The sequence below is a fragment of the Coenobita brevimanus genome, chromosome 43 (genome assembly GCF_032717465.1).
Source record: "Coenobita brevimanus isolate Jiangsu-jjx chromosome 43, ASM3271746v2, whole genome shotgun sequence".
In the NCBI taxonomy this organism is placed as follows: Eukaryota; Metazoa; Arthropoda; class Malacostraca; order Decapoda; family Coenobitidae; genus Coenobita; species Coenobita brevimanus.
In genome coordinates, this window is record NC_136996.1 from 25,636,970 (window position 1) to 25,664,755 (window position 27,786).

A 27,786-nucleotide genomic window follows, 5' to 3' on the forward strand; every position below is an offset into this window, starting at 1 on the left:
AGCGTGGGTGGATGAGTTGGAAAGAGTGTGTAAGTGGGTGAATGAGTGACTAAATGAATGAGTAAGAGAGAGTGAATGAGCGACTGACTGAGGATGAATGAATAAAGAGAGAGTGAATGAAATAGAGAGAAAGTGAATGAGTGATGAGTGACTAATTGAGGGTGAATGAGTACGAGAGAGTGAATGAATGATTGAGTGAGAGTGAATGAGTTAGAGGAGGAGAGTGAGTGAATGAGTGACTGAGAGTGAATGATTAGGTGGTACTGAGTAACTGCGTAAAACAGAGTGAATGAGTGAGTGAGAGAGTGCGAAAGAGAAAGGTAGTGAATGAGTGAACTGCTTTGAAAGAGTGCGTGAGTAAGGCAGTGCGCAGTTGTATGAGAGGGAGTGAGTGCGTGAGTCTGTGCGAAGCTGAGTGAGAGAGGAGGAGTGCGTGAGTGAGTCGGTGTGCAGTTGAGTGAGAGAGTGCGTGAGTGAATCAGTGCGCAGTTGAGTGAGAGAGAGGGAGTGCGTGAGTAAGTCTGTGCACAGTTGAGTGAGAGGGAGTGCGTGTGTCAGTGTGCAGTTGAGTGAGTGGGAGTGATTGAGTGACCAGGAGTGACTGTGATTTTGCTTCGGGTAGTGCGACATCAATGAACTTGTGTAAGAAGATATTAAGACCGTGTGTGTGTGTGTGTGTGTGTGTGTGTGTGTGTGTGTGTGTGTGTGTGTGTGTGTGTGTGTGTGTGTGTGTGTGTGTGTGTGTGTGTGTGTGTGTGTGTGTGTGTGTGTGTGTGTGAGTGCAGGTGTTTGAGTGTGCGAGAGGGCAGCTGTTCTTTTGACCTTTACGCCTCTATTTCCATCCTCATGGATTTTGGCGAATTGGTCAAAATAACTGATAATAACTGACAAAAAAAAAAAATCCCACAAAAGAGTGCCTTGTAACTTATTTATTTCCTTCGCCTTTGTGTCTATCAATAGTCATACGCCCAGTTCCAGTGTTCACTCTCTCTCTCTCTCTCTCTCTCTCTCTCTCTCTCTCTCTCTCTCTCCCATCAACTTTGCCTCTATCCTCTCTTGTTTACCCATCCATCAATTCAACGTGGTGGTGGAGAGGGACGCCTTCATGTGGTGTCACCGATATATTTGGCCGGTGGAGCTGCCCAGTTATACAAACGTCCCTCAGCCCTCTTCCTACCCCACCCCCGATTGAAGGGTTGTTGGCTGCAGGATAGGAGCAACGCCAGCCTGCAGTCCATTGGGTTCACATGCAGATGAGCCTGGGATTATAACTACTGCTACTACACGATGACGTATGTTTGTAAATATTAATGAAACCGCCACCCAGACGGTATTATCCCGTTTAAAGATGACCTCCACTTGTGAAGAGGTTAATGAAGGCTGTATTAAACCCGACCTGTTTGAAAGTCTCCCCTAATTCAAGTAAGGTCAGGTTAGTTTGTTTTTACCTGAAGGAACTATGGCACTCCGAGAACTCTAATCATCCGTGGTTGCATAAAATTTGATAGGCCTTAGTTATGGGGTGGGAATGAGTCTCCTTGGTTACTAGCTAAACTGACCCTCCAGTCTGGCTACATTTGGCCATCAACTGGACTGAATGAGGTTAAGGGTATTTGTCAGGTAAGGGTAAACGCAGTATAGCCTAGTATGTCCCCCCCGCCCCCCAAGTTTAAATAATAGAGTCTGGAGATACTGATGAACAGGTGTCACCGTACTGAGACTAACTACACCTATGCTATTCCCTTCACCACCACTTCCCACTCCTCCACTTAGTTTTAGGTTTGCCCTTCTTCATTCACGTGAAACCTTTATTCTTATACACTCGATTTGTTAACTATCCATTCCCCATCCCTCCCGCATAAGCATATCACTTCAATGTATTCCATTTCTTTTCAAATGTTTAGTTCCTCCGTTTTCCACTTCTCAGTCACCTAATTTTTGGCTTTCCTCTCCTCATTCTCCCATGGACTTCTTTGGATGCATAACGACGCCACTTCTCGGGGGACGAAGATGGAGACCCGCAAACCATCCACTTTGTGAGGAAATAATTGACATGTCGGTACAGGCGGGTTTGAACAAAGTTACGTCACCGATACTGTACACTGTCTCAGAGTTAAGTTAGATCCACTAGGCTGGATGGATGTAGCGCTAAGTTCAGGGATCTCCACGCATCATCATCATCTTCCCGCCTCATTTTCTCCAGTCGCAGGAGGGGTGAGGTAAGGTCCAGAAACCATCAAAAGAAAAATGCAGGTGGACAGACATATAGAAAGATATACGAGTATTCACATGGGAGTAGGAGAACTGATCAACGGTATTCCCAGTGACATGAGCCACACTTTCATCATTCAAGCTCCGAGAATCCTGGCACTGCCTCATAGGTACACCTTCCACACGTACCTTCATAACTGCCGATCAGAGTGAATATGATGACTGTCATGTTAAGAAAAGCGATGCCAAACCCCTGTAAAGATTTATGCCCACCCATTACCAACCCAACACACCTAACGTACTAGGCTCCTCTCCTAAGATAACTATAATCGTCTGGAAACAGCAGGAATGAAGTAAAAAAAAAATGGCGTCCTACAATTGATATGGTGTAGCTGAATAAAATCGTCTGGCGGTGTAAAAAAAAATAATCGTACTGACGAGGTTGGCTAAACGTCTTGCTTCTCCCTCCACCTCCCATTTATCCCTTCAACCCGACGACTTATTTTTATTTTTGCTAACTTCATGCTATTTTATTTCGCTTAGGGAGAGACGCGGGATTGTGAAGGGGTTAAAGGAAGTCGTTTCTAATCCCGTCACGACAGTAGTCTCTCCAAAAATCAACAGAATCATCTAGAGGTAAGAAAAAATAATAAATGAAATATGTCATCATGCAGAAGGCGTTAGTGCTTCCATCACCCCCTCTGCTTCCTCCCTCCTCTCATTCCTCCACCATCTTCTCTTCCACACGCTGCCTTTTTTTTTTTTTTTAACTCTTACTCTCGACGCATTTCACATTTATATTACTTGAGTGGAGAAGGAATCAAAAACTAAAAGAGTGCAAGGCGTTTCTCTTCTAAAGAAAGTTGAAGCAAGAGTAAGTCCTACGTTCTTGGTTTTCCTATCTTCATTCTCCCATCAGCTTCGCATACAGTCACATTCTCTGCCGTCCCTCCTCTCTGCACGCAAGACACTTTATCAGCCACATTACTGCTACTTTGTCTTCTTCTCCTCACCCTGCGGTCTAGCTCGTTTCCATTTGCTGTTTAGCCAGGCATCTACTTTGCACGCACCTCCCATGTCCATACATCACACAGTCTATTCCACATCCACTCCGCTTTGTCCCCACGCGCAGTTCACGAGACAAGTAAATAACAATCACCACAAAGATGTCACTTCACCTCCCACCCCTTGGTTTAATCCCTTCGCATCAGACCTGCTACCGCCCGCCTATTTATTATTACTGGAAAGACCCCTCGGGTTAATGAAGATGTGTCTAACCCTAACCCTTCTTTACGGTTTATGTCAGCTTACGAGAGCCATGTAATGGAATGTAGAAAGTCGCTTTGGTGTTTCGTTTTGAGTATTGCCAGACGATTATTTTCAGTTGAGGAAATCACTTCTCTTTAAAAGGTTAGAGCCTATCTAGATATTATCTTGAATCCCGGAGATGTCCTTCTCGGTATTCTAGTTGCTACCAGACGATTTATACAATTTGCGAAACGCCTTTCGTATTTTATAGTCTTTTGTTAAGGTTGTATCTACCCATTCCAGTTAGAAAGACTTCCCTGAGCTATTTACAATAGTTATGATATAGCAAGTGTACAGGAATCGTTCATTTTAACTAAGAGGAGATTCTTGGCCTTTTGTAGCTTATTTAAAGTAACTCGGCTGCAAAAATGGAAAATACTGCAACTCAACATCCTTTACATTGCATAACATTCTAGTGTCAGTTTCTTGTCACAACTCAACATTTATGGCGATGGCAAGCACCTACTTAAAGTGAAGAGAGTAGTGTAAAAGTGATGTCCCCGGGCTGAAGGAGTTGAAGGCTATGAGCAATATAGCCCTATCTTGGGTGTTGCGACGACGGCTCAGTCTGCTAGTATGGGCGTGGGTGTGGTAATGAGAGTAGGAAATAAACAAATGATGCAAGACAGTGATAACGTTGACTGAACTATCACTGTACACAAAAAATCACCTGGTCGAGTAAGAGGAGCGGTAAATAATTATGGACCACCCCGTTTATGAGACGTTCACTTCTAAGTCTCCTTCAGGCCAAAAAGAAAAAAAATCGTCTGTAAGTAGAAAAAATATCTCAAAAAAAGACGTCCTGGGGTTGGATGGCTTTATAATGGACTCTGATTTACCTGTTAATTGGTGTGCGCTTGGCAGTCCTCACCTGTTTTACCACGGGATCATTAAGCGTTTTTACCTGCCTCTCCTGATTGCTTGCCGCTGCAGGTAGACCAGTATCGTGACGGCATTCAGCGATATTTCACCGTATCGTGCAATGGATCACGGTGCTGTAGTGGTTAGCAAACCCAGGTAAAGTGAAATCGAACCCGGGATCACAATATCATCGCGTAGGGAGGCCTGACAGAGAGAGAGAGAGAGAGAGAGAGAGAGAGAGAGTTTATGAAATGTCACAAGTAAGCGAAATATGGCGTCCTCATGAAAACAGATCTACAACGTGGGAAAGAATCAAGAGCATTTGGCAGTAGCTGTAATTTGCGGGGTCGTGTGTGTGTGTGTGTGTGTGTGTGTGTGTGTGTGTGTGTGTGTGTGTGTGTGTGTGTGTGTGTGTGTGTGTGTGTGTGTGTCGAGTGTACATAGATCCCATGCCAAAGATGTGACTGGAGGATTTTCGATCAAGCAATGCCATCAAGGGAAGGTGTCTCGTCATCTAAGGCACGTCACCTACCCCTAAGGCTCGTCATCTACCCCTAAGGCTCGTCATCTACCCCTAAGGCTCGTCATCTACCCCTAAGGCTCGTCATCTACCCCTAAGGCTCGTCATCTACCCCTAAGGCTCGTCATCTACCCCTAAGGCTCGTCATCTACCCCTAAGGCTCGTCATCAACCGCTAACTCCTTCACTGTGATAACCTCCTTTTAATTTCATTCTCTAGGTCATCCATTTTAAGTAGGCATAGATTTTCGTCCTTTCCCGAAGCCCACTGGCAGAACAACACGTTACTACGGCTATGGGTTCTTCCTGTAGCACTTCTTCGTGACTAGCACCACATTCTAGTGATGATCTCGTCGTATAGGTCAACACTGAAGATAGGGAGATAGCAATTTTACGCCTATACTTCCTTCACCTTAACTTGGCCCTGATTTTACTCCTTATCTGGCTTATTTCACAGTGCTATGTCTCTATGTCCTCTCCATAGCACTTCTTCTTGACTAGCATCATCCTCTAACGTTAATCTTTTGCCATAACTCAGCATTCAACATGGGGAGATGGCAATATTGGGCCAGGTAAAAGTGAACAGAGTATAGTGAAAGCGAACAGGGTATAATGACCTCCAGTTCGAAAAGTTACTCCTAAGCTGAATAAGAACTTTGAGGGTGGTAGCAGTGAAGGAAAAAAGGGTCGTTGGAAGGAAGGGTTATACGTAATGGTTTAAGACAGCCTTGCCCCTGACACCTGCATCGTGAAGGAGTTATATGAGAGTGGCTGTTCTTTACTATTATTATTTTTATCATTATCACTGTTGTTATTATTATTATTATTATTATTATTATTATTATCATTATTATTATTATTATTATTATTATTATTATTATTATCATTGGATGATGAATGAACGAATTATTATCAATATTACAATTACTACTACTTCTACTATTACTGCTACTACGACAGCTACAGCTACTACTACTACAACTGCAATTACTACTACTACTGTTACTAGTACTACTACAACTACCGTTTTTATTAGTAGTATTATTGTTAGTATTATTATCATTATAAATGCTGTTTCTACTACTACTACTACTACTAAGACTACCACCACCAGCACCAACCACTACTACAATTGCTATTAACATTTTCATTCATTTATCTATCTATTTTTTACTGTTACTGTGGGAAGATAATCATGCAGTGTATCTGAGGGGTTATTTGAAGTGAATTATATTGGGCCATTTCAAGTTAACTATCATAGCGTAATGGGTAATAAACTCAGGGTATCGCAGTGTGGAGATTAATGGGGAATAGGTTAATGGGGGAAAACAGATAGAGTAGACTATAAAGGGGAAATTAATGGAATATACTTTGATGGGGAAACTAACAGAGTATACGTTTGCGACGAAATTTAATGAAGCATACTTTAATGGGGAAATTAATGGAGTAGCGGTATACCTTAAAGGGGGTATTAAGTACTGGTATACATTAATGGGGAAATTAATGGGGTATACGATAATGGGACTTATTTCAATGGACACGCTGTTGGATAGTTCTGCTTTTGTGCATTCTCTTAATTTTTGGATCCTGTTTCATTCCATCTCTAGAATTAATGAAGGTATGATGATGATGATGATGATGATGATAATGAGGAGGAGGAGAAGGTTGAGGTGGAGAATGATGATGATAATGAGAAGGAGGAGGGGGAGGAAGTGAAGTGAATGATGATGAGGAGGAGGAGGAGCAGGGGGAGGAAGAGAATATTGATGATGATGAGATGGATGACGATGAATTAGAGGCTACGGTCGGCCAATATAGAAACTCGTCATTACCCTCTTTAACTCTTCATACTGAAGCCTAAGAGGGGAACACTATATCTAACTTTTTTTTTAATTTCCAAGCCTCTCTCCCAAGTTGAATAAAATCGTCTATAAGAAAAAAAAGAAAAAGAAAAAGATCTCCATGCAGCGAACAGGTCATCTTCTTTGATACTATTGGCTTAATTTTTCGCCCTTTTAAATTCTTGCCACCACCAGACGATTTTCTTCAGCTTGTCTGTGATGTCCAGGTCCTGGGCAATAAGACAAAGATTGCAAGAGAATGGACTGGAAGTATTGCAGAATACAGGATTTTTAACGTAGGATTGTAGGAGAATGGACTGGAGGTATTGATGAATTTAGGATTTTAAAATGTAGGATTGCAGGAGATTGAGCTGGAAGTACTGTGGAATTTGGAAATATAAATGTAGGATTGGAGAATGCACAGGAAGTACTTTACAATTTAGGATTATCAGTGTCTGAATGTAGAAAAAAGATCGGGAAGTATTTAGAACTTAGGTTGAGAGAGGCAGAGAGAGTAAGAGAGAGAGAGCACTGCCTGAAAATCGGCTGGAAGTGTGTAAAATACAGGAGTATCAGATGCAACCAGTTCATGGGGAAAACAGGACTATATATAAATCGGTGATGTGAAAGACAGTGATCGGAAAGCACTATTGTAATGTTCAAAAGTATTACTAGCATCCATATTAAGTTGACTAGCTAAGTTTCGACGGTGGGGAGATGAAGACCAAGCATTGTAGGGTATATCAGGATGTTCTACTATTTTCTTCTGTGTCGTAGAGGATGAACCAAAACAGATTATACTCTCTCTCTCTCTCTCTCTCTCTCTCTCTCTCTCTCTCTCTCTCTCTCTCTCTCTTTCTTGCCGTAAAACTGACACATGATTGTCGAGCTGTAGCAATAGATTAACACGAATATGATGGTAGTCACGAAGAAGTGCTCCGAAATGAATATACAGCATTAGTATCGTATTTTTCTGCTACTGAAATATGTGAAATAAGATGCAAAAGAACGAAAAACTGTGCCAAGTTATGGTGAAATAAGTATAGTGCGGGAACACCCAATGTATCACTGAAAAAAACTAGATAATGACAATATAACAAGGGAATGCAATGGATATAGGAACGAAAAATATAGGAAGATGATGATGATGATGAGGAGGAGGAGGAGGAGAAGGAGGAGGAGGAGGATAAAGAGGAGGAGGAGGATAAAGAGGAGGATAATGATGCTGATACTGATGATGATGATGATGATGATAGTGAAACTTGGAGTAGGTGAGCCGCGTTATAAATGTAGATTCCCGATGCATTCAGGTAATATAATCAGCCATAAGTGTCGGCCGCCATCAGTATTGCTCTTCATATCATTACCCGCTATCATTCATCAACACTGCCACCACCACCACTACAATTACCACCACTCACAACCACAACTACCATTCATTACCACAACTACCATTATAACCACAACTGCACTACCACCACTCACAACCACAACTACCACTATTCATTACCACAACTATCACCGCAACCACAACTACCATCATAACCACAACTGCATTACCACCACAACTACCACCATTCATTACCACAACTATCACCATAACCACAACTACCATCATAACCACAACTGCACTACCCTCATTCAAAATCACATCTATTATCATTTACAATCACAGCTACCACCATTCATAATCACAACTACCACCATTCACAAAGACAACTATCACCATTCACAACCACCACTGCCACCATAACCACCATTACCACCATTCACAGCCACAACTACCAACATTTAGCTCACAAACACAACTACCAAAATTTACAACCACAACTACCACTACCCACAGCCACAACTACCATCATTCACAGCCACAACTACCTCCACGCAGCCGCAACTACCACCTTTCACAACCACAACTACCACCATTCACAGCCACAACTACCACCACCGCCACAACTACTAACATTCACAACCACAACTTCACAACCACAACTACCAATATTCACAATCACAAATATTCACAATCACAACCACCATAAAGAGCAACCATATTTTCACAACACACCCTCACCCATATCTGTGACCTTCTTTAATACCGAAATTAACCACTACTCTGCCTATCATCCACGCAACTGTACTGTTTTTGCTCTAACTTGGCTGTCAATTGCTGTCTCTATCTTTAACTTGGCTGTCAATTGCTGTCTCCTTCTCTAACTTGGCTGTCAATTGCTGTCTCTCCTTCTCTAACTTGGCTGTCAATTGCTGTCTCTCCATCACTAACTTGGCTGTCAATTGCTGTCTCTCCATCTCTAACTTGGCTGTCAATTGCCGTCTCTCCATCTCTAACTTGGCTGTCAATTGCCGTCTCTCCATCTTTAACTTGGCTGTCAATTGCTGTCTCTCCTTCTCTAACTTGGCTGTCAATTGCTGTCTCTATCTTTAACTTGGCTGTCAATTGCCGTCTCTCCATCTCTAATTTGGCTGTCAATCGCCGTCTCTCCATTTTTAACTTGGCTGTCAATCGCCGTCTCTCCATCTTTAACTTGGCTGTCAATTGCTGTCTCTTCATCTCTAAATTGGCTGTCAGTTTCCGTCTCTCCTCTAACTTGGCTGTCAGTCGCCGTCTCTCCATCCTGAATGTTGGGTGTAGCAAATAAACACTAGACTATGGTGCTAGTCACGAAGAAGTGGTGTGTGAGGGGAAATAAAGCGGTGGTGATTTTCTACGATCCATGAAATAAGCCGCCAGAGGACCAAAATCTGAGCCAAGTTAAAGTAAAAGGAGTATTGTCAGCGCTGGACCTGTCTGTCTCAGTCTGTATCTCTCAGTCTCTCTTTCTTTTTATCTCGATCTCGAAATTTTGAAGCTTTGTGTCCAGGCGTGTCGAAATAAATGGTTCTTGATTTTCACGCTCTTTTACCCAGTTTTTTCTCGGGAAAGGACAACTTTTTGCAGGAACGACGATTGTGTGTGTGTGTGTGTGTGTGTGTGTGTGTGTGTGTGTGTGTGTGTGTGTGTGTGTGTGTGTGTGTGTGTGTGAGAGAGAGAGAGAGAGAGAGAGAGAAGAATTCATCACTCACTACGTCGATTTCACGTGTGTTGCGAAAAATAAATGTCTATCCTGACCCATTTTTAATTCCCTACTGTCACTGCCACACTGACGCCCACACCAGCAGAATGAGCCGTCCCAACAACACATAAGATACCGCCAGGAGTTTATAGATGAGCGCTGCTTAAGGAACACCCTGTATGAAAGCTATCAGCAGACGATTTTGCCCAGATAAGAGAAAGCCTGCCATTTAGAGGGCTGACATTCACTCTTTCAGCCCTGGGACGTTTTTCATTGTGTTCTTTCCATGTCCAGACGATTTTATTAAGCTTAGGGGAGATTTTTTAGAACTGGAAGGGTTGAATACAGAATTAATTAACTCTTTGATACAAGAGACCCGTCCGAAGCTGAAGAAAATCGTGTGGTAGCAGTAGTAGTGAAACAGCACGTCACTCGGAATCAAAGGGTCTATTTAGTGAACGCCAGACGCATTCCAGAACAGCGTCAAATCGTCAGTCGTTAACCAGGATATGAAACCCGAGAGTGAAAATTCCAGTGATGATTATTTTTTACTTTTTACTTCTATCTTATCTCCTGAGGATTTTGCTAAGCTCAGGGGAGAATTACCTACCTAGAGGGATTTAGTGACATGAATAATAGCTTTCGTTAACCACATACAGGGGCTAGATTACTGGGACAATAGCTTCCGTTAACCAAGGGGCTGCTCCTAAAACGCTGAACTAGAATGGAGGAAGCAGTAAGAAAATGGTAAAGGGAATGTACAGAAGTGGTTAAATATTTTTCGATCTTGCTGTTTCCAACCCATTTTTTCCCCCGTATCCCCCGCCATTCCCCGTTTTATTCTGTCATTTTCATTTTTCCAGTTTTATATTCTGCCTTTTTCGTATCCATTTTTATCCATCATCACTCACAGTTTTGTTCCCGACCTTTTGCATGCTCATTTTTATGCCTCATTGTTTTCACGTTAATCCCTCTGACATTTATATCCCAGCTTATATTTACAAGTATCACTCTTATTTCCATCCCTCTGTCATTCTCGCCAACATTTATACCGCCGTCATTCCCGTCAACATTTATATCAATTGTCATTCTCGTCAACATTTATATCACCGTCATTCCCGTCAACATTTATATCACCGTCATTCTTGTCATCATTTCTATCAGTGTCATTCATAACATTCATATCGCCCGTCATTCCCGTCAACATTTATATCACCGTCATTCTCGTCAACATTTATATCACCGTCATTCCCGTCAACATTTATATCACCGTCATTCCCGTCAACATTTATATCACCGTCATTCCCGTCAACATTTATATCACCGTCATTCTCGTCAACATTTATATCACCGTCATTCTTGTCAACATTTATATCAGTGTCATTCTTAACATTCATATCGCCCGTCATTCTCGTCAACATTTATATCACCGTCATTCTCGTCAACACCTAAATCACCGTCATTTTCGCCACATTTCCACCCCTCACTAATGTCACCCTATCATTACCCTGTACCACTCACATCCACACAGGTGGGGTCGGCTCTCCACATAGCAGGGTGGAGTTCACAGCTTTTGTGTTGCATCAGCTCCCCTCAGTTTACTGATTGCCTTCATTCTTTATCTTTCTCTCTTTGCTGCAGTGTTGCATCTCTGTTCTCTCTCTAATGTAGAGAGTGCAGCAATTAATGTCCTTTTGAACTGTTTCTGTCCATCCCTACGCTGAAGAAGCAGGCGTGCAGTACTCGTCGATTTTATTTATTTATTTTCATTTTTTTTTTTTTTTGGGGGGGGGAATTTTTTATAGTGGGAAATAAATTCCCCGAGCTAGACCTTGATAGATCATATAGCCCCGCTAGGTGAAGGGAGAGCGCTACCTCTCATCAGGGCAGCTATCCGGGCGGGGCGCAAACTCTTGACCCTTTGGTCTCGAGTCAGGCGCCCAATCACCGAGCCACCCGCCCCAAAAGCAGTACTCGTCTAGCAACACACTGTCGACCCTTTTCCTTACAACTCTAATACAAGAGTTAGCCAGTATTCTCTGTCATTATATTCAGTTGCTCAGTTCTAGTACTGACTTCTTCAGATTTTTCCCTCTGCCCATGACCTCCAGTCTTTCAACTCCCTTCCAGTGACCGTCTTTGCATGTTATTCGTGCTAGTTCTACACGATTTTAAACAGCTTTGCAGAAATTTCAGAAATGGAGGAGTTAAATACCGCCTTCAGTACGGCCTTTCCAAAAAGAATTATTCCAAAAGCTACAGAAACTCGTGTGAAGGTAACAATTTGCTTAACAGTACGTCAGCGTGCAGAAAGTGTTAAGCACAATCTGCTCAAGCATCTCGCAATCAGCGAATCATAATTCTGTTTTTCATTTTAAAATTTCTCTGCAATTAACACATTTTTGCCGACTTTTATCCGTCTGCGTTTTGTTCTCTCTCTCTCTCTCTCTCTCTCTCTCTCTCTCTCTCTCTCTCTCTCTCTCTCTCTCTCTCTCTCTCTCTCTCTCTCTCTCTCTCTCTCACACACACACACACACACACACACAATAGAGCCAGCAAAGGCGAAAAACAGTGTTGTTCCACTACAATTTTTATTTCTTACCTGTGGTGACTAGTTTCAGGAGAACGCATCTTATCATCAGACCAGTGATGATGGGATGTGTTGTCCCGAAAACCATCCACCAAATTTTAAGAAATACGCATGAAGTGGAACATCACCTTTTTTTTTTTTTTTTTTTTTTTTTTATATGCTGGCTCCACAATATGGCCAGGGGAAACCTCTATTGTGCACTAAAATCCCCATCATTAATTACCTTTATTTTCACTCCCCACCACACCCTCACTTATCCCCGTTCCATTCCCACCCCAAACCATTAGTCGCTCCCCATTTTTCGCCATCCACGGTCACCGCTTAATCTCTTCAGCCCGAGTACGTCATTTAGGTTTCGTTTCTGCTACCACCAGAGGATTATATTTCATTTGAGAAGAGCACTCAAGTAGTGACGTAGTTCATGAAACCCATGTCCAGCCCCTCCAGGTCAAAGACTCTCCTAAGCTGAATAAAAAATTCAGGCAACAGATACCTTACATTAAAATGAAAAATACATCCTGGAGGTGAAGAGGTCAATCATCAGTGACTTAAGTGCTTGTTATTTATCCCATGACAAACGCTTTAAAAAACTGTTTCGTAATAAAAATACAGAGATACATTGTTCCTACTTTGTGAGATTTCGTTGTAGTTAATCCATTCGTTATGATGACACTTTTTAAAATCTTGCTACCGCCTGACGATTTTATACAGCTTAAAAAAGACATCACTTTGGAAGGATTGCAGAAAGCGTATCCTCTTTCATCCCTTCAAAACTGTCTCTCCCAAACTGAATTAATCGCAGGCGACAGCGAGAATTACCTTGATAAGGACATCAGCGTACATTGAGGATTAATTTGGTGTTTCTGTGCCAACCTAGTCTGTCGGAAAAGTTACTTCTTCCCTTAGTTCCTTGCCTTGTTAGGACGACCAACTCCTTCAATCCGATGATACATTTTCAGTTTACTCTTGTATACCTCGGAGGATTATATTCAGCTTAAGAAATCAAGCTGTCAGGTGGTTACAGGGAGCTGTTATTATGCCCCTCACTGCCGATTCTCCAAGGTTAACAAAATCGTCTGGAGTCGCCAAAAATTTCCTTAAGACGCCATGAGATAGAAGGGTTGGTCATATGTTCACTCTTCTCTCATCATCATCACCCTCATCAACATCATGCAGTAACATTTTCCACAATAGTATATCTCTGCAGTCGCCATATCAAGCACAGTCACTACCTCCACGACCACTGTCGTCACCATTATCACTCTTCATCATCTTCACCCGCCACAGGCACCGCACATCACCACACCCACTCCCACCATCACCACTCTCCAATACTGTGCTATCACCACCACCACCATCCACACCATTAACCCCTTCATTTTGAGGACGGTTTTTTCCCTTACTCTATTTATCACTTGAAGATTTTATTCAGCACTGTGGAGGTCTCTTGTAATTAAGAAATAATTGGGGGCTTTATGTAACCCCTCCAGTTGAAAAAGTCTCTCTAAAGCCGAATAAACCGCTGCAGAGATAGCAAGAATAGACTGAAGCGTACGTCATTGGACCGATGGCATTGCTTTTATCTTTACTGACAGCCTTCACCACCAGCCACTGCCACCACCATCATCAAACACTACCACCATCACGGCACCCTCTCGAAATGTCTTAGCCACCCGGACACGAAAGATTTCTCTGCGTAATAAAATTGCTTTGACGTAGAAAATACTTAGGCGGGAGCCAGTGAGTTATTTTGTTACTCATCACGACCATGACCACTATCATCACAACTCTTTCAAACATCGCTCCTCATTCCAACACCACAACTACCACTATCACCACTCCTTCCACATCTCAACTACTGCTATTACCACCACCATCCACAGCTATTTCCGGCACGACTCCTGCCACCATCAGCAAAACCACCACTACCACCACAACTACCACAACACCAACAACTAGGGTACCACACTCAGCATGATAGTGTCCTACCTGGTCGGCGCCCGGGGAGGTGGAGAGCGGGCGAGGAAGTCACTTGTCGCGGCCGGATAAAGACGCGTGGACAGGTGTTTGAGTGTGCAGGTGTGTGGTCAGGGATACTAGGACGGGTGTGTGTAGGTGTGTGTGCTGGTGGACGTGTGTGCGTGTGGTGGGCGTGAAGGAGAGTGAACAGATGTGCACGCGTGTCTTGAGCACCTGTCGGGAAAAGATGGGGTCTCCCTCTCACGCGACCTTCCGATGTTCCGAAGCGGCGAGCGAGTGACGGCCATACTGCCGTCCGCCTCGCTTATATAGCCTTTGGCAGAGTGGAGGTGGCGGCCGGTGGAGGGGTTGCCACATGACGCCAAAGGTTTTCCCCCACCCCCGCCATTGGATAAGAAATTTCCCATCCTTCTATCGACACTTTGCACACTCTCCTTCTTCTTCCCAGACCGTTTTTGGTGATGGGGGAGAGGCTTTGTGAGGTAAATGGGAATGGGGGACTTAATGGAGACGGGAAGACTGGAATGGGATGGCTGGAAAAATGGATCTGTTGTTATTCTAGACCAAACGAGTGTGTATATATATAGAAAGCACAGGTGGGGCAAGAGCGACAGCCAGAATACGTGACTGAAGTGAAGTCTGTGCTTTTATCGATAATTCAGGTTCTGCTTCTGCCCCCCACCCCCACATCCCCACATTTCCATCTGCGAGGGATGAACGTAGGTCCCTGGGATTGTGTGGGAGTGACTGAAACACGAGCAAGGGAGAGAGTCTTTGTGTGCATGTGGATGGACGCAGGCAAGCAGGGATTTGTGTGTATGAGTGGCTGGGGGTACAAGAATGAGGTTAATTTATGTGAAAGTGAGTGGGATAAAAGCAAGGGAGCACGTGTTTGTGTGGGAATAGGTGGGATGGGCTAAAGATCCTTGGTTTGGGAGGAGGAAAAACGGTATAAGCAAAGAAGCAAGTGTTTTATGTGTGGAAGTGGATATGATGTAAGCAAAGAGGCAGGTGTTTGTGTAAGAGTGGGATTTATATAAACAAGGGGGCAGCTGTTTTTTGGGGGGAGTGGGTGGGACGAATCAAGGTCCCTGGGATTGTATGGGAGTAGGTGGGATCAAGAGAGGTAGCAAGTGTTTGTGTGGGAGTGAGTAGGATACAGGCAAGTGTAGTAATGTGGGGCTGGGGAAGGTGCAAGGATGAAGTTAGTTTGTGTGGGAGAACGTATGATATAAACACAAAGGCAAGAATTTATATGGGAGTGAATGGGCAACAAACAAGGAAAAATGTCTTTGGAAGAGAGTGGGTGGGACACAAGCAAGGCAGCAGGTGTCTGTGTGGGAGGGGATGGCGCACAAACAAGGAGGCAGGTGTTTGTGTGAGACTGGGTGGGTTACAAGTAAGCAAGATTATGTTTGTGTGGAATTGGGTGGGGTACAAGCAAACAAGGTGTTTATGTGGGAGTGGTTTTGGTACGAAGAAGCAATTAGATTCTGTGTGTGTGTGTGTGTGTGTGTGTGTGTGTGTGTGTGTGTGTGTGTGTAGTCAACAAATGGGTACACGTTGTTCTAGGAAGCACCAGAGCACAGGGACAAACATAACAGTAATATAATCATGGGGAAGTGAACTGCAAAATTCCTTTCTATATTAACTATATTAGGTTAGTTGCATTATTTTTTTGAAACTCATACTGTATACGGTAATGGAATCTGGCTTTAACGTGAAAAAAGATGGGAGAGAGAGAGAGAGAGAGAGAGAGAGAGAGACAGACAGACAGACAGACAGACAGACAGACAGACCTTACTACAGCATCATTTAAAGTTCCCTAGAAATAAACTTTAATTTAGCGGCCAATATTGCTCCTATGTTATTTGTATTATTTATAAAAGATTCATACACGCGAGAGTAAGCAGACCACATCAGGTAAGCAGATGGATTCAAGCTGAGTAACAACACGAATACGGCATCAAACATTACAAGATAACGCTGTAGAAACGAATACAATTTCCAGATCTTTGGTATCGTTTTCCAGCAGTGCTAATTGTCAAAGTTATGCAAGGTAGAGTCATGGTTAACAGTAAAACACACACACACACACACACACACACACACACACACACACACACACACACACACACACACGAAAATTAGCTCATAAACCAATCTATGAAATGTTCAATAACAAACATAACAGAAAAATAGTAGCCGGGGAAATGAACTGTAAAATTTTCCATCTGCAGTTTCTCCCAGCATAAATAATATATTTCTTTCAGTCGTACATTGTAGAAAAAAGTCGGTGATAGTAGTAGTAGTAGTTGTAGTAGTAGAAGTAGTACCGGTAGTAGTAATAGTAGTAATAGTGGTAGTAGTAGTAGTAGTTGCAACCCCAGGCTTATCTTACCGTGAACCCAGTGGACTGCAGACTGAAGTTAGCCCTCTCTTGCAGTCCACCATCCTCCTTTCGGGGGGATAGAGAGGGAACTGAGGGACGTTTGTATAACCAGGCAGTTGAGCCACCCAATCACATCGGTGCCACCACATGAAGGCGTCCCTCTCCAGCACCAATTAAAACAAAATGGGTAAAACAAACAATAAAATCAGCAACAAGAACACAAGGAAAAGCACGGCAAAAATAACAACTGTGTGGAAATAAACTCTATAATTTCGACCTGTGTTATGCTCTACCTGTTACATAATTTATCGAAGAGTCGTTTAAGCGTGATAAAGGTGATCATGACAGGTACATCAACGACCAGCCACAGAAAAACAAAAAATAAAAAACAGGCGTAAAAAACAACTTTGTGGACATGAGTTATAATTCCTGGGCCATAATTACGTTCTGTCAGTTGTATAATTTAATCAGAGAATCATATTTTTCTTTCACAAATGGTACACGTTCGTTCGAGTTTGCATCAGGCTGACTTTACGTGGTTGCTAAATCGTCTGTAGGCTACAAAAATCGTCCCGTGGCCATAGATAGAATTTTCTTTTTTTTTTTAATCATCCGCTCGCTAAGAAATCGCCTGGTGGCAATGGACATCGTTCAGCGGCTAAAAAATCGCCCAATGGCTAAAAAATCGTCCATTGGCTATACAAATCGTCTGGTCTCTGAAAAATCGTTCGTTGATTTGAAATATCGTTCGGTTGCTATAAAAATCGCCCGGTGTCAAAAAAATCGTCCAGTGACTAAAAAGCGTCACTTAGCTGTAAAAGTAGTCCAGCGGCAACAAAAATCGCCCAGTCGCCGCGAAAATCGTCTAATGGCTATAAAATGGTCCGGTGGCTATCAAATTCATCTGTAGGCAGGAAATTTGTTGAATGGCTCTAAATATATATATATATATATATATATATATATATATATATATATATATATATATATATATATATATATATATATGTGTGTGTGTGTGTGTGTGTGTGTGTGTGTGTGTGTGTGTGTGTGTGTGTGTGCGTGTGTGTAGGAAGAATAAGATACAGTACACAGCTGTCACATAAAATTATTATTTGGGACTTTTTTCCCTACTCTTTTCACATCCTCCAATCTGCAGTGCCGAGTTGTAACAATACGTTACCACAGATTATCACGCTAGTCACGAAAGAGTGCTATGCGATGTTGGCAGATAAGTAGCTTTGCCTTTTTTTCTGTCACAGAGCTGCGTGAAGTAAGTTACAGAAGTACCAAAATCTTGGCCATGTTAAGGTGAAAGGCCTATAGAGACTGTTTATATCCCTTTGGCGACAATAAAATTTATTAACGAAATATTAACTTCTTACGTACAAGAAGTGTTATTGAAGACATTTATTTATTTATTTATTTATTTATTTATTTATTTACTTTTCAGTAACGACACGTCATCCTTAAGCTTTTAAAAATCTTCTGTTTGTGGGAAGAATAATTTACGGTACACTCTTTTCACGTAAACTGACCTAGATTTTCTTCCCTTTACAACAGCTTCCTGGCTGAAAAAGACAATGCAACGGCGCTACATCCTGTCCATAGCACTTGTGTGTGACTAGCATCGTGTTCTATTGTTAAACCTGTTACAGCCCAGTATTCACGATGGAGACATGGCAGTTTTAGGTCAAGTTAAAGAAGAAAGTGTATTGCTTAGTTACGATGAATGTTCATAACTCATAGGAGACTAGTGGCTACCAATACCTTGACTAAAATAATCTGGTAGTGGTGAAAACACCCCGCCAGTACCTATACACCAGTACTGTATGAGACTGTCCAAGCATGCATTCAGTATGGACGGTGGGTGTTAGCGCCGAGGTGGTGACATGTGGACATGCACTGTACATAGGACGACTCCCGGAACTGGCTCTCAGTCCTATGTACAGTCAAACAGAATTAATTAATTAATTAACAACCCCTGAATCCGGTGAAGTAATCCTTAGTCTTTACTTGATGACGTTTTGATCTGACGTAAATGGACCACGCCCACAGTTGTAATACCAAGTCGTGTTTGCATTAATTTTGGTGAGCATTAGTTATGATGTAGTAATGAGTGTCCTTGGTTGCTGTTTATAATTTATCATCCGATCTGAATACACTTAGCCATTATTTGATTTAAACGGTGTTGAGGGTCTTGGTCAGGTTGGAATAAATTCTCAAGTGTTTCATTTTATTCAACTTCAAAGAGCCCTGTCGTATTGTAGGGGTTAATGAAGGCTGTATCTAACCCCTCATGTTCGAAAAGACTATGTCAAAAATCGTAAGCAGATAACCGGAATGAAAAAATCATGGGATTGAAGGGATTACTAGTTTCAGCATATCACGTCCTGAAAGGGTTAAGGCATTGCTCGGGATTTTGACAGTGAAACGTGGCTGGTGGATGCCGTGGAGTATTATTGCCCAATTAATTAATAATTGGTTAATTTATTTCTTATATTTTTCTTAACTGTGTGTTTATCTAAATCTGTCTATCTATTGTTGTACATGTCCTTTTTATCTGTCTATCTATTTATCTGTTCATCTATCTGTCTGTCTGTCTCTATCTATCTATATGGTATCCATTTTTTTTCATTTGTTTATCTTTCTATCTACCTAGGCTGTCTATTCATATTTTTACCTATACAAGGTGTTCACTGTTCAGTGGCAAGAGTGAGAAACTCCAGGTTATTTATTTTGAGTATTCAATGCTGTATCAACATAGGTCTGGTCGACAACTGCCACCGAGCTAAAACTGCTGACAACTTAAATAAGCAAAAATAGCCGTCATAATTCATCCATAAGGACATCAGTAACTGTACCTCCATAATGGCTGAGAATTGGACTCACGCGGTGGAACATTTCTTACTCAAAATTTGCCTAAGAAGTTGTCTAAAGTTCCTCTCTCTCTCTCTCTCTCTCTCTCTCTCTCTCTCTCTCTCTCTCTCTCTCTCTCTCTCTCTCTCTCTCTCTCTCTCTCTCTCTCTCTCTCTCTCTCTCTCAAATATTCTCGCTATACGGAGGTATCGGTGCTGAAGAGGGACACCTTCACGTGGTGGCACTGATATGACTTGGTGAATCATTTGCCCGGCTATACGAACGTCCCTCTACTACATGCCTACCACACGAAAGGAGGATGGTAGACTGCAGGAGGGCCACTTAAGCCTGCAATCCACTGAGTTCACGTTTCAGATGAACAACAACAACAACAGCAACAATAACAACAACGGAGGTAACTATACATTTCACCTGGCCTAATATTTCCTCTTTTTGCAGCTTGTATCACGTAGCTTGATGGTTATAAAAAAATACAACGGTCGTACATTCTGTCCATAGCACTTCCTCGTGACTAGCAGCATATTCTAGTGTTAATTTTTTGTTTCCTCTCAACAAACAGGATTGAAGATTTGTCAGTTTTAGGCCAAGTTAGAGTAAAAGGGGGGAATCGAAGACACCTGTTAAGCCTTAGACAGCAAGAAACCATTCCCAAACTAAAAACGAAAAAAGAATTGTGTGTTCTTGTTCTGTCTTGTTTTGCTCTTGTTCTTGTTTTTGTTCTGGCTCTTGTTCTTGCTGTTCTTGTTCTAGGTCTTGTTCTTGTTCTAGGTCTTGTTCTGTTCTTGTTCTAGGTCTTGCCCTGTTCTTGTTCTAGGTCTTGTTCTGTTCTTGTTCTTGTTCTAGGTCTTGTTCTGTTCTTGTTCTTGTTCTAGGTCTTGTTCTGTTCTTGTTCTTGTTCTAGGTCTTGTTCTGTTCTTGTTCTTGTTCTAGGTCTTGTTTTGTTCTTGCTGTTCTTGTTCTAGGTCTTGTTCTTGTTCTAAGTCTTGTTCTTGTTCTAGGTCTTGTTCTTTTCTTGTTCTAGGTCTTGCCCTGTTCTTGTTCTAGGTCTTGTTCTGTTCTTGTTCTTGTTCTAGGTCTTGCCCTGTTCTTGTTCTAGGTCTTGTTCTGTTTTTGTTCATGTTCTTGTTCTAGGTCTTGTTCTGTTCTTGTTCTTGTTCTAGGTCTTGTTCTGTTCTTGTTCTTGTTCTAGGTCTTGTTCTGTTCTTGTTCTTGTTCTAGGTCTTGTTCTGTTCTTGTTCTTGTTCTAGGTCTTGTTCTGTTCTTGTTCTTGTTCTAGGTCTTGTTCTGTTCTTGTTCTTGTTCTAGGTCTTGTTCTGTTCTTGTTCTTGTTCTAGGTCTTGTTCTGTTTTTGATCTTGTTCTTGTTCTAGGTCTTGTTCTGTTCTTGTTCTTGTTCTAGGTCTTGCCCTGTTCTTGTTCTAGGTCTTGTTCTGTTTTTGTTCTTGTTCTTGTTCTAGGTCTTGTTCTGTTCTTGTTCTTGTTCTAGGTCTTGCCCTGTTCTTGTTCTAGGTCTTGTTCTGTTCTTGTTCTTGGTTTTGTTTTGCTCTTCTTCTTATTTTTGGTCTTGTTTTGTTCCTGTTGTTTCTTTTTTTTATACCCCAAGTTCATCTGAAACATGAATCCAGTGGACTGCAGGATGAAGTTGCCCCTCTCCGGTAGTTCACCATCCTCCTTTTGGGGATAGGGAGGGAGCTGAGGGACGTTCGTATAACCAGGCAGAGGAACCACTCAGTTAATCGGTGCCACCACGTGAAGGCATCCCCTTCCAGCACCAGCACGGTAGGTAAAGAGTGTGTGTGTGAGGGAACCGAGTTTGAGTGCTATTGTTGTCAGCATATTGACTTGCGTTTGTCCAGATAGTCCAGTTATATTTGTACATTCCATTGTGTTTGTTCCAGTATTGCTGTGTGTGTTGGTCTTGGTGTGGGTGAGAGGCGGTTGAGATGAGACAAGGGGGAAGAGGACAGTGGGAAGAAGGGGATGAGGGAGCTGAAGGGAGAGGGAGGGAATGTAGGACAAAGAGATAGGACGGCAAAGGGCACATGGGAAAGATGGAAAGTGGAAGATGATCAGGGAGAGGAGGCGGAATGCGTGGGCGGAGATAACAAAGGGGGAGGAGGGAGCGGTGCGGAAAGAATACAGAGAGGGAGGATGAGATAAGGGGTAGAGAAAAGAGAAAGGGGGGGAGGACATATACAACGAGGGAAAGCAAGGGGAGACGAGGATAGGCATGGGCGAGTGGGAATGGGGCAGCGATAAACAAGAGGGGGAGGGGGTTAGAGGGGCGTGGAGCAGGAATAAAAGTCGAGAGGAGAGGAAAAAGATAGGAGGGGGAGAAGAAGGGGCGTGAGGGCGAGGCAGAGAGACGGGGATGGGGGAAGAGGGTGAAGCAAGACGCAGAGGGGGAGGGAAGGGGGGAGCAACAAGGGCGAGGAAGGTAAAGCATCAACTCTTTATTAACATACTCGCTCTCTCGCCGTGTCACTCGGGGGGCAAGTTGAGCTAATTACTGCTTGCTGACGTGTCCTCTTACCCCCGCCAGCACTGCGTGCACACGCATGCACGCACGCACGATAAACGCACACATGCAAACACACACGCATACAAGAAAATATTTACACGCAAGCACAGACACACACAAGCATGTACACGCACGCATGCGAGGACACGCACATGTACCCGTGCATAAAACACGTCAAACATACACACAAGCATAGAAACGCTACAACACACACGCTATCTGTCTATCTACAGCCGGACGCCACAATCCAATAAAGGGTGGCCATTTGTCTTTTGAGTTAGATGTCTTACGGGGAGGGGCACTAACCCTCCTCCAACCCACTTATTAACACGTAGGGAACAAGTATGGGTTGGTTTCATGGTTACCACCTAGCGTTGTTAATAGTTTCCTGGCTTACAGGAAACACACACACAAAACACACACACACACACACACACACACACACACACACACACACACACACACACACACACAAACACACAGGTACATACATGAGTTAGCGTGTCTTAAACGTTTCTTCTGATTAAGGAGGCTGTTGTGTTCTGGCTGACGTCACAGTTTGATCCAGGTTCTCTCCTGGTATACTGACCTCGGTGGGTGAGGTCTAGGAGGGTGATGACGAGGATAATTATATCTGGATACTATACATGCATTACTTTTCTCGACGATTATGGTGATGGCGATGATGGTAATAGTGTTGATGAATATGACGACAACGACTAGAATGGTGACGATGACGATGATGACAACGATGATAATGGTGATGACGACGATGATAACGATGTTCGTGGTAATGTTCGACATCGTTCGATCAGGCTTTCGTATGCATGTACCCTTTCCATCCACCGGTACTCACGACAAGACCGACAATGGCGACGACGAGGGTAATGAAAGCGATGTAACAACGATGACTTCCAGTATGGGCAGTCCGGGCTTTGTTAATCTACGGTCTTTTGCATCGGGCGAGGGTTTGTTTTGTGTCGGTGCCGTCCAATCATATGGTCCCGAGGCTAATGGCAGACGGCAGCCAAAGATCAGACGCAAGCCAGCCTCTTTGTTTTTAAGTTAAACTTGGTGGAGTTGGGTCAGGTTGGAAGTTGACCTCACAGGAACCCAAGGCAATTATCCAGCTGGCTTCCTTCCATGCACACCTTACACCTCATCCCCTTAAAGCCGTATTCTAGGAGACATCCGAGGCTTCGTTGCACGTCTTCCTTAGCGATTTACTTTGTATATAGTCCACCTTAACATTCTTATGCATGTTACATTATGAACGTAGTACAGATCAGCAACATACAAGAGAATACTGAGGTGTAGTGTGCGTAATAAATCGCTAAGGAAGACCTATTACGAAATCTCTCGAAGCCGCAGAATACGGTCTCTCGTCTCGAACCTTTAGTTATTTATTTATTTATTTATTTTGCACTGATGTTACTGGTGCTGATGAGGGACGCCATTTTGTAGTGTCAATGATATAGCCACCTGGTTCCACTGCCTGGTTATGCAGACGCCCCTCAGCGCCCGCCCTGTCTCCAAAAGAACGATGGTGGAATACCCAGAGAAGGACAATTCCAAAGTACACTCCAGCGGGTTAACGTTTCAGATTAACCTGTTGCTACTACTACTACTACTACTACCACTACTACTATTCATGCTATTACTAAGAGAATATACTCAACGATTATATTCAACAGTAGTATCGAATGCCATTATCAAAAATCATTACGTAACCTCTCCAGTTCGAAAAGTCGCCCCGTAGCTGACTAAAGCTGTCTAGTTGTTAGCCAATAACAATGGGTAAAAGGCATTAAGTGATTGGTCTGGCCGTCCATGCGTGCGTGGGTCCGTGCGTCAGTAGCAGTTGTGGACGCAAACTCTCCTGAACCCTTCGACGGATTTCCACCAAACTTTTGTCAGTGATGCAGTATTAGGAGAGAATGAACTGATCAGCTTGGTCAAGAGGTCAAAGGTCAAATTCATATGGGGTCGACTTAGTTTATCCTCGTAGGCGAGATATCTCCTGAACCACTCGATGGGTGTCAGTGATACAGTATGAAGGGACGATGAACTGACTAGGTCATCAAGGTCAAGGTCATGTGGTGTGAGCGTGATATCTCCTGAACCCCTCGACAGATTTCGACCACTTTTGTCAGTGATGCAGTATGCAGGGACGATGAACTGATAACATCAGTAAGGTCAAGGGCATGTAACTACAACTTAGTATTTGATTTTAGGGAGTGATCCAGTTCCATCGGATGAAACAAACTTCTTGAACCCATAATCTCGTCTCTTGAGGAGGCTTTCCACCAGTTCTTCCTTATTAGTATTCTTATACATCTCGGTACGTTAATATATTCTTGCATTTTATGTAAGTAATCAGTGTCGATATAAGAAGAATAAAAATAACATACAAGGGAATGACAGGGTGTTATATGCAAAATAAATCGCTCAGGAAGAGGTGCTACTAAGCCTCTCAAGCGACGGTAATATGGGCTTTAGTCTCGCCTGGCCTCGTCCCATGTGGTATTCTTCGACCCCTTGTCAATGGTCGTTCTATTCTCGTTCTCTTAGATTCGTCCTCTTTATTTGCTTCTCTCGTTTTCTCTGTCCTTTCAAGTATAATTGTCCTCTTAGTCTCTTCCTCGTGGTCTCGTCCCTTTAACCTTGTCCAATTTCTTATTCTTCGGCACCTACCACTGTTCTCTCTATTCTCGTCCTCTTACCCTCGTCCTCTTAATCTAGTCGCATCTTTATTCTTGGTCCCCTCTCAGTGCTTCCTATATTCTTGCCGTCTTAGATAGCGCGCGTCCACACCATATGCATACTGGCGCGAGCAGGTGCAGGGGGAAATTTTGCATCACTGTAACGCATAAAAGTGGTCACACTGGACGCGAGGTGGTTCAGGTTATAACTTCTATGAGTTATAGTAATGTAGAACTCCCGGCCGCGCAGGCATTTGGTGCAGACGAGGCCTCAGTCCCGTCCACCTACTCACCTCCCTGGATCAAGCGAGGGTTGAAGATGGGCTCTCAGGAAACCAGGCCAAGTATCCAGCGCCTTTGATGCACACCTCACACATCCTCCCTTAACTCTTTCACTCTCCGAACGTCTTTTTCATTTTATTCTTGCTACTGTTTGACTTTTTTTCAGCTTAGGGTAATAGTACATAGTAGGGTAATGAAGGCTATAGCTAACGTGTGTTATAAAAATTCTCTCTAAAGCTGAAAGCAGGTAAACCAAGACGAAACAATTACAAAGTGCTACACCGTGGCCACCAACTGGTCTTGGGGCTGAATTTATTTCTTTGCTCTGTGACCCTGACTTTCGAAAGGTTATGTTCAAAACTGAAATACTTCAGTCATGCCAAACCTAGAACCATCCACCAAGATTGGTTCAAAGTCGAACTGATCTGCTTGGTCTGACTGTGGCCACCATCCTTGACCTAACCTTTGATGCTTCCCTGTGACTTTGACTTCTGAATGATTGTTCTTATGTCGAATGTCGAATCTCTTCATCCATGTTTTAACTTGAACCCTTTCACAAAGTTTTTCTTTCATCGGATAAAAACTGCATAAACTGACCTTGCCATGTGACTTTGACCTTTGACCTATTGTTCTCAAAAGCATAAGTCCTTTTGGGGTGATTTTTAGCCAATCCACGAAGTTGGATCCACATCAGAGCAAATTGTTTTATTTTGTTCACAGACACGCAGGTCGAACTTTGGCCTTGCCTTGTGACCCTGGCCTTTGACCACTTGTTCCCAAAGTTGAATCCCTCCTTTCTTGCCTGTCTCTTAACACTTCCACCGAATATGATTCATATCAGATCAGAACACTTAACTTTGTCCTGTAATCTTGGAGTTTTACCTCCCGTATGACCCTGACCTTTGACCGATTATTCTCAAAATCGAGTCTTTTTATTCTTGTCATACCCCAGCTCATCCGACAAGTTTGGTTTAAATCGAATTAAATAAATGCAAAAGCTGCTTTTGACCTGTGAACTTTACATCTGACTTATTGTTCTCCAAAGTAGTTGACTTCCTCCTTGTCTGACCGTCAACCCTTCCAAGTTTGGTTAAAATTTTATCTAAACTGTTTCAGTTATTTGCTTGTAAATATAAACACGAGTCAAGCTTTGGCCTTTCCCTGTGGTCTTTACCTTTTGATTGTTCCCAAAAGTGAACCACTTCATTCTTGCCTTCCCTCAACCTTTTCCCTAAGTTTGGTCAAACTTGGATAAAAACTGTTTAAGTTGATTTTGCTGGGACAAGCTACTACTTACTGTTTCTCAAAACAGTACGTTTAATTCTTTGCTAACCCTTAAGCTTTACACCGAATCTGAATAAAATGGAATAAAAGTTATTATGTTCACACACACACACACACACACACACACACACACTGATCAAATTATAACACGGGCCCTAGCTTTGCAAGTCGCTGTTATAAATACTAACTCTCTTTATCAAAGGTTCATTAACGTGGCAAAGATTTTCGTCATTTTGTAGCCTATTTCCCATGGACAGACTAAGGCAATACTCTAGTTCTTCATCCCATCCAAAGCACTTCTTTGTGACTATTTAAAAGATGAAAGCAGGTGTGCCTCTTTATATGTATGGGGAAGGCGAACTTGCAAGCCATCCTGTTGGTGGAACTGGGTGGCTGGGTAGGTGGGTTAGTAAGCTAATGGGTGGGCTAAGTTTGTGGATGGGTGAGAGAATGAGTGGGTGGGGTGTTGCTGGGTGGGTGGGGTAGTTGGGGGTCAGCAAGGTAAGTGGGGTGGGCAGAGTGGGTGGGTGGATAAAGACAGGTCCATGAAGGAAATAGGTCCATGATGGAAAGTAGGTCTATGTGGAGAGTCAATATTTTTACATGTGGAGACAATAAGTTCATGGGGAAAAAGTCCGCGGGAAAAAAAAAAAAAATGAGTTCAGGAGGAAGTGGCTTCATGAGGAGAGTGGGTTCACGGTGAAAATTGGTCTATGATATTATAGGTCCATGGGGGAAATAACTCCATGGGAAAAACAGATCCATGGGGAATAAATAGGCTAATGTGGAAAATATGTCCAGAAGCAATTATAGGTCCATAGGGAAAGTCCACTGGGGAAAATTTGTTAATGCTGGAACAGGTGCCCGGGGGGGAAATAGGTGGGGGGGGGGGATCGACCTGAGGTGTTGGCGGAGACGAGTTTATGTGTTTGTCTGTTGTTATGGCTCAGCAGTCAAGATGGAGAGATGGCTGCTTTATGCCTAATAAAAGTTAGCGGAGTATAGTGACAAGCTTAAGCAGGAAAGACGTAATTGTAGTGAATCTTGTTAACGGTCTTCCTCTCCATCGCTTAAGCCCGATGACAGCTCTTTCGTATTTTTCAAGATAACAAGCTTTTCATTTCAGAGACACTCTTATCCTGAAGGGTCTGATGAAGGCTGTATATAATGCCACCAGTTGAAAAAATCTCATCAGTTAATAAAAATCGCCTGGAGACAGCAAGGATAACAGAGAAGTTATATCATCGGAGTAGGCTAAGTTAACGTTGTATTATATACTTTGTTCATATTAACTTGGAGTAATAATGCCACCTCTTCACCTTGAATGCTAAATTGTTGCAATATA

The 27,786-nt window shown here is 42.8% G+C and overlaps 1 protein-coding gene across 1 annotated transcript in view; it reads right to left on the minus strand.

The window, feature by feature from the left end:
* The window catches only part of LOC145397750 (uncharacterized), a 241,050-nt gene extending 226,519 nt beyond the window's left edge, over window positions 1–14,531 (minus strand). Inside the window, exon 1 of the mRNA XM_080270772.1 lies at window positions 14,391–14,531. The gene's annotated coding sequence lies outside the window, so the exon portion shown is untranslated. The remainder of the gene's footprint in view (window positions 1–14,390) is intronic.
* Window positions 14,532–27,786: the final 13,255 nt, after the last annotated feature.